This window comes from Bos taurus, chromosome 12 (genome assembly GCF_002263795.3).
Source record: "Bos taurus isolate L1 Dominette 01449 registration number 42190680 breed Hereford chromosome 12, ARS-UCD2.0, whole genome shotgun sequence".
Lineage (NCBI taxonomy): Eukaryota > Metazoa > Chordata > Mammalia > Artiodactyla > Bovidae > Bos > Bos taurus.
Genome location: NC_037339.1, coordinates 30,645,929 through 30,657,855, shown reverse-complemented (window position 1 = coordinate 30,657,855; position 11,927 = coordinate 30,645,929).

Genomic DNA, 11,927 nt, shown 5'->3' with positions numbered 1-11,927 from the left:
CTCAGAGAAATAAGCAAATTGACAAAGGCCATCACTACCATCGCCACACTGGAAACCAGACCACAGATTGTCTGGGTCCTGCCCTCTTGTGCCTTCTTACAATCAGGTTCTTCCTCTGGAGGTTCTTCCACCACGGATCTGCCCAGAATCCAGTCTCTGGGGCAACTGTGCTTTCCCAGCAGTCATTGTCACAGATTTCTGATCATCTGTCTCACCGCAGTATGCAACATAAAGCCACATGTGCGTCTCTAGAGAGGCTCCTTCAAACCCTGGATTCAGCTACTTCCCCTCAAACAGGCTGCGAAACTTCAGGGGATAAAATCTATTTTTACTTTCAGGAAGCCATCTGCCTCCCATCCAGTTTAGAAATGTGACCAGAGCTGGAAAATAATAAACAGATATTTGAGGATGGTGTGCAGTCAGGCTAAGTTCTCTCACATCTCAGTAATCTCTTATTTTGTCAAAGGGCCGGGACCAAGGATAAAGGAGGATTAAGGGATCAGTGTATTACTTATTATCAATACCTGCATTGTGGGCTAAATGAACAGACCTGAATGTGGGCTGCATGCCTTTCAGAAAACAATTAGACAAATTGAAGTAGAAGAGAGCTGACCGAACCTTCCTAAGTTCTCTGCCTTTTTACCCTCTCCTGTACTTTTCAGGGTGTCTATTCCTTAGGACGTTGCTAAGGAGCCCCCCTTCCAGGGAATGTACCCTACTCAGCATCCTCTAATCAGAGAGCAGCAGTCATGTACAGATGCGGGAGTTGGACCATAAAGAAGGTTGAACACCAAAGAACTGATGCTTTCAAACTGTGGTGCTGGAGAAGACTCTTGAGAGTCCCTTGGACTTCAAGGAGATCAAACCAGTCAATCCTAAAGGAAATCTTCCCTGAATATGCGTTGGAAAGACTGATGCTGAAGCTGAAGCTCCAATACTTTGGCCACCTAATGGGAAGAGCTGAATCACTGGAAAAGACCCTGATGCTGTGAAAGATTGAAGGCGGGAGGAGAAGGGGATAACAGAGGATGAGATGGTTGGATGGCATCACTGACTCAATGGACTTGAGTTTGCGCAAATCCGGGAAGTGATGAAGGACAGGGAAGCCTGATGTGCTGTAGTCCCTGGGGTCACAAAGAGTTGGACACGACTGAGTGACTGAACAAGTAATCAGAAGGCAAGCTCTTCAGGGATGACTTTGTGATGAAGTGGCTTCCATCTGTGCTCATTGGAGACTGTGTCCGCCGGCTGGTTCCTCATCCAAGAATAAAATATCGAGCCATGTGGCTTTTATTGTTTCTTCAGGGAAAATCTTCACTAACCAATGAAATTAAGTAATTCAATTCAACTGACTAGTATCAGTCATAATATAGACTCAAGAAGGATTTCTTCCCATAATAGTTGAAGTGTGGACCAGAATCACCCAGAAAATACACCCCCTCTGTGTTTTGCTTGTGGGGTGGGGGTGGGGGTGGGGGAGGGGCGTGGGGGGGAGGGGCGTGGGGGTGGGGGAGGGGCATGGGTGGGGGAATGGGCGGAGGGGAGGGGGATGAGGGGAGGAGGGAGGGGGGACAGCCCTTCCTGTTCTACTTTCACTTCTGCACATCCATTCTGGTTGTCAAGAAGGAGAAAGCCTCTTTCCTCTGACTCACTCTCAGGGTCATGAATTCTCTCTGGAAAGTTCCCCAGCAGAATACAGATGTGTTAGTTCAGAACAGCATTACCTGGTTGGTTTTAATTCTGCATGAATAAATATGGTTAATCAATATCTATCCAGAAAACAAGCAGTGGCCTAAGGTAGAGATTAAGGCTGCACACAGAGAAAAATTAACATTAATCTAACAAGATTCATATGCAGTTTTACTCAAGGACAAATTTTTATTGCACTATTTTATTATATGTGATAATTAGGCAGACATTAATTTATAAAAGTGATGGGTGTGCTAACAAATATGGGATTGATTTGCTTTGAGATCGTTTTCTTATTGTAATCAAGCATGTGGTCCCCATTCTCTACTGTAAGATGTACTCTCTGAATTCAACAAAAGACAAAGGTAGGGATGAACACTGGCCCTGGGTACCGTGTCCCCATTCTGTCTCCTTGGTCCAGTCTGCTGGGAGCAGAGACCTTATTTCATCCAAAGAGCACATCTTCAGGTTCTGTGCTGGGAAAGAGATTCTGGTCTGAGGGGAGTGGTGATGTCATGATCGGGGACCTTGGCGATGATACAGAGTGTAGGGAGTAGCTTGGGCTGATCGGGAGCGTAGAGAGGAAGGCCAGGACGAGAGCAAATGGACAGATGTTGAGCGCAGGTGCAAGAGTCTTGGAAGCAGGACTCGGGCAGCTAAGAAGGAAAGGTCCAGCTGGAAGAATAAACACTAGGACAAGGGCAAGTCAGGACCTGACCTGGGTGATCAGCAGCTGCCAGAGCAGAGGGTGTCCCCAAAGTACATCACGCAGAGAAGGAGCATGAAGGAATAGCCAGAGTGAGTGTCTCAGAGAGGCGTCTCAGGTCCAAAAATGTTTCCAAAATTTCAGCAACCCAAGCAGTGGAACGAATGAAAAGCAGTATGGCAGTGATCCCAAGCCTGGGCTTGCCATGAGCCAAACACTGGTTAGCTAACTAGCTCAGTGACCTTAATTAACCTTGAACTAGTCCAGCTCCCTTGCCCTCCACTTCCTCGGCTGTAATGAAGGTAATAATAGTAGCTAACTTACTGATTTGTTGTGAGGATGAAAGAAGGTAAAGCATTCATGAATGTGCTTAGCACAGCTCCTAGCTGCCAAGTTGGTGCTCGATAAATGGAAACAGTGTTTGCTGTTACTGTTAACAATAAGCCTGAGTGTGGCTTCCAGTGCTGGTCCAACTTAAGGGATGAGAGGAAGCCCAGTCAGACAGCTGTTGCCAGGTGCCAGGGGATGCCTTTAAGATGCTGTAAGAGGGAATCTTTTACAAACAACTCTGAGACTTCCCACACAGCAGAATTAATGAGGTTTTCCCAGCCATGTGTCCACCAGCCTGCAGTTTCACAGTCTGAAAGTCCAGTTCCTTCTCTGAAGTGAAGATTCCAGAAGTTCCAGATAACTATGAAAATGAATACTCTCTGCACTCTACGGAGGAGGTATCCAAGACAAGAGAGGTTAAGTAAATTATGCAGGGTTCACAGTGAATGACATGATGGAGCTGAGACGAAGATCAATCCAGATTCGTCTCCAGGACTCTCATCTGATACCCAGCACGGCTCTGCCTCCCCACTGCACAGGACTGCATCTGATGGGGAGAAGGCTGGAGCTGGCCTGGATGCTGAGTGTCTGAAGGGAGACGGAACAGAGCAGGAAGGCCCTAATGTCCAAGATAAAGTCTGCAACTTTCCCCATTGCTCATACCTCTGGTGTGTCTCCAGCTGGGCATGTCCTGGCAGAGAAAGCACGCAGACGTGGTTTGTGCTGGGGGTGACCAGACACCTGTACACCAGGCCAGGGTCCACACTCGGGCCAATACTTAACCGAGGACCAACAGCTGAACTCGCTTATACCTGCAAAGGCTCCCTTTCCAAAGTAGGTCCCGTTCACAAGTACCAGGGACTGCACGGAGGAACTGCATACATGTTGTACTTATATAAGGCCTTGAGCATACTTTATGAGGGAGACGAGTCAACCTACTACAGCGGTCTTCTTTCAGCGCCAACCTTGGTGCTTGACACCCAAGGGATGCTCAAATTACATGTGTTTGATCACATCTGTGACTACCCTATCATGTCAGAAGAGGAGAGACGAGGGTCTTTTCTGAAATAGACTGTGATTTGCATCTGATATGAGTCCTAAGGTCAGTTCAAGGAAAAGATCTTCAGCCCAGAATCATCAGCATTTCTTTGATGAATCTCTCTCAATTAGTAAGCGAATCGTACAGTACCTTGTGGCCAGTTATAGGATCCATTTAAGCCTTTCTCCTTCCAGAGGAAAAAACCAACTATTTCACCAATAAAAATTCTAAAATGGAGTTCAGCTTTTGATCATGCATACCCTAAAGACATAATAATGAATGACTTCTCCCCAGCACATTGGGAATTCTCCAAGAATTGTTACAACTTTATGGAGATATATCAGGATATATCGGCAATATTGATCAAAGCTAAGAAGGTATGTGACCTGGGTTTTCTTTGGAAGGAATGATGCTAAAGCTGAAACTCCAGTACTTTGGCCACCTCATGTGAAGAGTTGACTCATTGGAAAAAACTCTGATGTTGGGAGGGATTGGGGGCAGGAGGAAAAGGGGACGACAGAGGATGAGATGGCTGGATGGCATCACTGACTCGATGGACGTGAGTTTGAGTGAACTCCGGGAGTTGGTGATGGATAGGGAGGCCTGGCGTGCTGAGATTCATGGGGTCGCAAAGAGTCGGATACGACTGAGCGATTGAACTGAACTGAAGAAGGTATGTACCCTTTGACCCAGTGATTCTAGTTCTAGGAATTTATTCTGTAAATATACTCTCATGCATGGAAAACTACAGTTTGTTTTTGTGTTTTTTAATCTCTTTTTGGCTACCCTGGGTCTTCACTGCTGCTTGGGCTTTTTTCTAGTTGTGGCGAGTGGGAGCCACTCTCTCCTTGCGGTGTGTGGGCTTCTCGTTGCAGTGGCTTCTCTTGTTTCAGGGCTTAGGCTCTAGGGCTCATGGGGAGCCTCAGACATGGGCTTGGTTGCTCTGCAGCATGTGGAATCTTCCTGGATCAGGGATTGAACTCGTGTCCCCAGTGAAGTCCTTATTTTATTTATTTGTTTGAACCTGCCAAGCAGCTTGTGGATCTTAGCCCCCTCATCCAGGAACTGAACACAGACCATTGGCAATGAGAGCTCAGAGTCCTAACCACTGGACTGCCAAGGAACTCCCCCAATTTTCCTTTTTTAAATCACAGTGTTTTTCATCTAAAGAAAACTAGTTAAATAAATAATAATATAGCCAGACAATAAAATAGGGTCACATCATTTAGGATTGGATTCTACCGTGCGTAACAGGAATGGGACAACTCTGGGTTTAACAGTTTAGACATTTCGTCTCCCAGATAAGAAGTCCAGAGGTTGGTGGCCCAGAGCAGATACAATGGCACCATCCTATCCTTTAGGTCAGGATAACATAGAAGTCTCTGCTGCCTGACTTGCCCTGGGGCCTCATTTCCTTATATGGCTCCTGTGGGTGTTTGGTCGATAAGTCGTGTCTGACTCTTTGCAACTCCATGGGCTGTAGCCTACCAGGCTTCTCTGTCCCTGGGATTTCCCAGGCAAGAATACTGGAGTGGGTTGCCATCTCCTTCTCCAGGGTTTCTTCCTGACCCAGAGATTGAACTTCTGTTTCTTGCATTTGCAGATGGATTCTTTTACTGCTGAGCCACCAGGGAAGCCATAGGGCTCCTGTATGTATATAATTAAATTTGTTTTTGTCTTGTTAATCTGTCTGATGTTAATTTGATTATTAGTCCAGTCAAAGAACCAAGAAGGACAGAGGAAAAGCTGATCCTCCTCTGCAGCATATATACTTGGTATTTCTAATATTATTTACATCATGTATATGAGAAGTAGTTATATTGGAGCAGCTAACACGTTAGCCTGTGATTCCAGTTTGATATGTAATTGAGTGATTGCTTTAAATTTTAAGATTTCTAAGCTGAAAAATGGAAGAGAATAAAGCTAGTGAACAATATTGAAATGCCTAAGAGGATTTGAGTCACCATACTTGTAAGTTTAACTTATATTTATAAAAATTACCTAACTTTAAGGAAAGTTCTGGTAGTCTGCTAAGTAGACTGGTACCAAGAAAAACCCCAGAATTATTAATATTTATGCATGTTTAAATATTAATATTTATACATGCCTGGAGAATTCCAAGAACAGAGGAGCCTGACAGGCTATATAGTCCATGGGGTCATAAAGAATCAGACATGACGGAGCAGCTACATACATATTTAAGGAAATTTAATTAACTAAATGGTAAAAGGCTTTTGAAAGCAGTTTTAAATTTTACTAATTTTTAAATTTTTACTTTATTTTTTTATTTGACAGCACCAGTCTTAGTTGCGGCATGTAGGATCTAGTTTTCTGACCAGGAGTTGAACCTGGGCCCCCTGCATTGACAGAACAGTCTTAGCCACTGGACCGCCAGGGAAGTCCCTGAATTCTACTAATTTTAAAAACAGAATTATAAGACATGATTTCAAAGCCCAAGCAAAGAGGTGTTTTTTTTTTTAATTTACGACTTTAAAAAATAAATATTAGATGAACTAACAAAATAACCACAACTTTTTTTTTTTCCATTTCCTGAAGTTGTTTTCAAGGGTCTAGGAAATTCTCATTGGCATCTTTGAGGCCTAAATAGCAGAAAAGCCTCTCAGATTCCTTCTGTCACTGGTCTTGCTGGGTTTCCAGCAGGGAGGCTTTCCCTGACACCTTCAGGTGCCCCCCCTGCAGACCCCGTACCCTGCTGTGCCTGTTCCTTTCTGTAGCACTAATCAGTTTCAAGGGCTTCCCTGGTGGCTCAGATGGTAAAGAATATGCCTACAATGCAGGAGACCCAGGTTCGATCCCTGGGTTGTGAAGATGCCCTGGAGGAGGGTATGGCAACCCACTCCAGTATTCTTGCCTGGAGAATCCCATGGACAGAGGAGCCTGGCTGACTACAGTCCATGGGGTCACGAAGAGTCGGACATGACTGAAGCGACTTAGCACACACGCATGCAATCAGCTTCAAACATACTTTATAAATTACTTTTTAAAAGCTATTTATTTGAGGGGTTTGGAGTGATAAACTATAGAACTCTCTAGCCAGGTGTAAGGGTACAATTTGACATCATTCAGCACACCTGATGGGACCATCAGGATGTCTTTGTACTGTGCTTACTCTGTGACCTTCCCCTCAAGAACACGGAGGGCAGGGATCCAGGTCTTTTCTCTGATGTCTTCCAGCACCTGGCCAGGCGTGCTCACCACCCGTGGGGGATTTGACCATTGTGCTGTGGGAGAGAGGGGAGTGGGTGAGAAATGCAGATTGCTGGTGTTTTCTGTAAACCACAGCTGACAGCAGCTCCCAGCCTGTGAACCTGCACTCTTCCTATAAAGGCCCCAGTATCCTCATTTTCCTATCCTTCATGCCCACTCATCTCCTGTTAAAAATGGAAGGACTGTTGAACACACTCCTGTTAACTACCCGCCTTGGCTTGCAGCATCAGTATTGAGTATTCACCTCTTATTAATTCTGAAGCTTAGTTGCCCCAAGGGAACTGATTAAGGCAGAGCAACTCAAAGTGTGGTCTGCGGGTCTGTAGCTGTCTGTGAGTTGTTACCAGCCCGTGACAAGAGATTGAGAGCAATCAGTAGAAACTTTCCTAGCAATTAGACAGAATCTTTTTATGTTGTCGAATTAATAAGAAAAATCCGCACTTATATTTTGTATGTTTGGGGGGCATTTGCTGTTTCATTTTTATACTGATTTTTCTAGTAATTCACATGTATTATGTTTTCCGAAAGTACCAGTCTGTGATGGACTGGAAATTTTCAAATGAGCTGAATGACACGGGAAGCTCAGAGACTCTCCCGCAGGCTGGTGAATCAAGCTACCAGCCAGGAGGACGGCTGGAAACACAGCAGGAACCTCAGGAACCCAGGCCCCAACCCTCGGTCATGGACACCCCCATTGTGTTAATCACCAGCTAGCATCGCCTCCTGACTCCCCTCCACTGTCCACGTCTCAAGGGAGGCTGGTGGGGCGAGCTCACTGCTGAGAAACCAAGCGACAATTTCTTAAAAAATATCTGAATCAGTAGGAGAGTTTGGTAAGTTTTAGACACAAAAGGAAAGTGGAACAAAGACCAACCCCTCAACCACTAACATATTAATAAGAGAGTTTTGGTATTAGTAAGAGAGTTTATATATATAATAGCTTTTCTCTTTACAGTAATAAGCACTTAAAATAGAAATATGGGGCTCCATTCATAATAGCAAAACCTGTATAATGTCTTCCCGAATAGTCAAGACCTGAATATAGGAAAAATGCACTATGTATTCAGATGGACAGGCCAAACACAAACATAAAAAGTCTCCAAAAAGGATTAGCACATATATCTATTGAAATTCAAATTAGAAGTAACAAATGTCTGAGTGTTTTATTTGAAGTAAGTAGTTTTGACTTTATTTGGAAGAATAAATGCCAGAGAATAGCCCTGGAAAGTTTTTTGTTTTCAACCAGATATTAGAACATGCTAGAGAATCAGTGTAGTCAAATATTGTTAATATTGTACAGCATATAGAAAAACAACAGTTTAGTAGACCAGACTAAAGTTTCCAGAAATAGATCCTAATATATAAGGAATTTAATATAAAGCAACTGCTACTGCTAAGTCACTTCAGTCGTGTCCGACTCTGTGTGACCCCATAGACGGCAGCCCACCAGGCTCCCCCTTCGCTGCGATTCTCCAGGCAAGAACACTGGAGTGGCTTGCCATTTCCTTCTCCAATGCGTGAAAGTGAAGTTGCTCAGTCGTGTCCGAACTTCAGCGACCCTATGGATTGCAGCCTACCAGGCTCCTCCATTCATGGGATTTTCCAGGCAGGAGTACTGGAGTGGGGTGCCATTGCCTTCAAGGTGCTATTTAATCCAGTAGGAAATTTTAACACATGATGCTGTCACAACTGACTAGTCATTGAAGAGAAAACTGATGCTGCTGCTGCTGCTGCTAAGTCACTTCAGTCGTGTCCGACTCTGTGCAACCCCATAGACGGCAGCCCACCAGGCTCCTCTGTCCCTGGGATTCTCCAGGCAAGAATACTGGAGTGGGTTGCCATTTCCTTCTCCAATGCATGCATGCATGCTAAGTCACTTCAGTCGTGTCCGACTCTGTGTGACCCTATGGACAGCAGCCCACCAGGCTCCTCTGTCCACGGGATTCTCCAGGCAAGAATACTCCAATTTCAGACCATAAACAAAAATAAACTCGCTTGAACTGATGTCCTGAATGTGAAAAATAAACGAAAGTATCTTTAAAGGAAATCTAGGAGACTTAGTAAAAATCTAGGAGAATTGCCCCTTTCAGCTAAGTTGCAAAACCCAGGAAAAAATACAGAAGAAATAGACATGTTTGACTACATTTAAAAAAAGAAATTTTCTTAAATGGCAAAAGTAATTATAAAGGAGGTCAGTACAGGAACAATTGATTTAGAAAAATATTTTCAATGCAAATAACAAAGGACCAGTATCTATTAACACATAAAAGACATTTACAAATCCACAAGGCAAACAAGCTGTTGTAAAATTATCCAAGGATATATCATTGCAGTTGATAGAATACAATAACTAACATTGGTCTAGTATTTCTGCCTACAAGGCACTTCCCTGCAGGCTTTACATACATTAATTCATTTAATTTTCCTAGTAGTCCTGTTGTGAAATAAGATGAGTCTTATTTCTGTCTTTATTTTACATATGAGAGACTGAGGCAAGTTACTGAGATTAAGTAACTTGCTAGAGGTCACACAGCTACTGAGGGGCAGAGCTATGATTTTAACACATCTTGGATCCAGAACATGTGCTAAATTGCCAATCCAGATGACCAAAAAACTTGAAACAATGTTCAAATCTGATTGAGTGTTAAGTCCAAATTAAAGTAACAATAAACAATGAGTTACTACTTTAAATCTACCAAACTGAAATATATATATATATATATATATATATATATATATATATATATATATATATATAAAAATTTGACTGTGGCTCAGATCATGAACTCCTTATTGCAAAATTCAGACTTAAATTGAAGAAAGTAGGGAAAACCACTAGACCATTTAGGTATGACCTAAATCAAATCACATGAAATTAAAAGACGCTTACTCCTTGGAAGGAAAGTTATGGCCAACCTAGATAGCATATTCAAAAGCAGAGACATTACTTTGCCAACAAAGGTCCGTCTAGTCCAGGCTATGGTTTTTCCAGTGGTCATGTATGGATATGAGAGTTGGACTGTGAAGAAAGCTGAGCGCCGAAGAATTGATGCTTTTGAACTGTGGTGTTGGAGAAGACTCTTGAGAGTCCCTTGGACTGCAAGGAGATCCAACCAGTCCATTCTGAAGGAGATCAGCCCTGGGATTTCTTTGGAGGGAATGATGCTAAAGCTGAAACTCCAGTACTTTGGCCACCTCATGTGAAGAGTTGACTCATTGGAAAAGAGTCTGGTGCTGGGAGGGATTGGGGGCAGGAGGAGAAGGGGACGACAGAGGATAAGATGGCTGGATGGCATCACCAACTCGATGGACGTGAGTCTGAGTGAACTCCAGGAGTTGATGATGGACAGGGAGGCCTGGCGTGTTGGGATTCATGGGGTCGCAAAGAGTCGGACACGACTGAGCGACTGAACTGAACTGAAACCAAATCCATTACAGTGGAAGTGATAAATAGATTCAAGGGATTAAATCTGATAGACAAAGTGCCTGAAAAACTATGGACAGAGGTTCATGACATTGTACAGGAGGCAGTGATCAAGACCATCCCTAAGAAAAAGAAATGCAAAAAGGCAAAAAGGTTGTCTGAGGAGGCCTTACAAATAGCTGAGAAAAGAGGAAAAGCTAAAGGCAAAGGAGAAAAGGGAAGATATACCATTTGAATGTAGAGTTCCAAAGAATAGCAATAAAGAAGAAAGTCTTCCTCAGTTATCAATGCAAAGAAATAGAGGAAAACAATAGAATGGGAACAACTAGAGATCTCTTCAGGAAAATTAGAGATACCAAGGGAATATTTCATGCAAAGATGGGCTCAATAAAGGACAGATATGGTATGGACCTAACAGAAGCAGAAGATGTTAAGAAGAGGTGGCAAGAATACACAAAGAACTGTACAAAAAAATATCTTTATGACCCATATAACCACGATGGTGTGATCACTCACCAGGAGCCAAACATCCTAGAATGCGAAGTCAAGTGGGCCTTAGGAAGCATCACTTTGAACAAAGCTAGTGGAGGTGATGGAATTCCAGTTGAGCTATTTCAAACCCTAAAAGATGATGCTATGAAAGTGCTGCACACAATATGCCAGCAAATTTGGAAAACTCAGAAGTGGCCACAGGACTGAAACAGGTCAGTTTTCATCTCAATCCCAAAGAAAGGCAATGCCAAAGAATGTTCAAACTACCACACAATTGCACTCATCTCACACTCTGGCAAAGTAATGCTCAAAATTCTCCAGGCCAGGCTTCAACAGTACATAGCTGTGAACTTCCAGATGTTCAAGCTGGATTTAGAAACGGCAGAGGAACCAGAGATCAAATTGCCAATATCCGTTGGGTCATCGAAAAAACAAAAGAGTTCCAGAAAAACTTCTACTTTTGCTTTATTGACTATGCCAAAGCCTTTGACTGTATGGATCACAACAAACTGTGGAAAATGCTTCAAGAAATGGGAACTCCGGACCATCTGACCTGCCTCTTGAGAAATCTGTATGCAGGTCAAGAAGCAACAGTTAGAACCAGACATGGAACAATCAACTGGATCCAAATTGGGAAAGGAGTATATGTCAAGGCTGTGTATTGTCACCCTGCTTATTTAACTTATATGCAGAGTATATCATGTGAAATGCTAGGCTGGATGAAGCACAAGCTGGAATCAAGATTGCTGGGAGAAATATCAATAACCTCAGATATGCAGATGACACCACCCTTATGGCAGGAAGTGAAGAACTAAAGAGCCTCTTGATAAAAGTGAAAAGAGGAGAGTGAAAAAGTTGGCTTAAATCCAAACATTCAGAAAACTAAGATCATGGTATCCAGTTCCATCACTTTGTGGCAAATAGATGAGGAAACAATGGAAACAGTGAGAGACTTTATTTTGGGGGCAGGGTGGCAGGCTCCAAAATCACTGCAGATGGTGACTGCAGCCATGAAATTG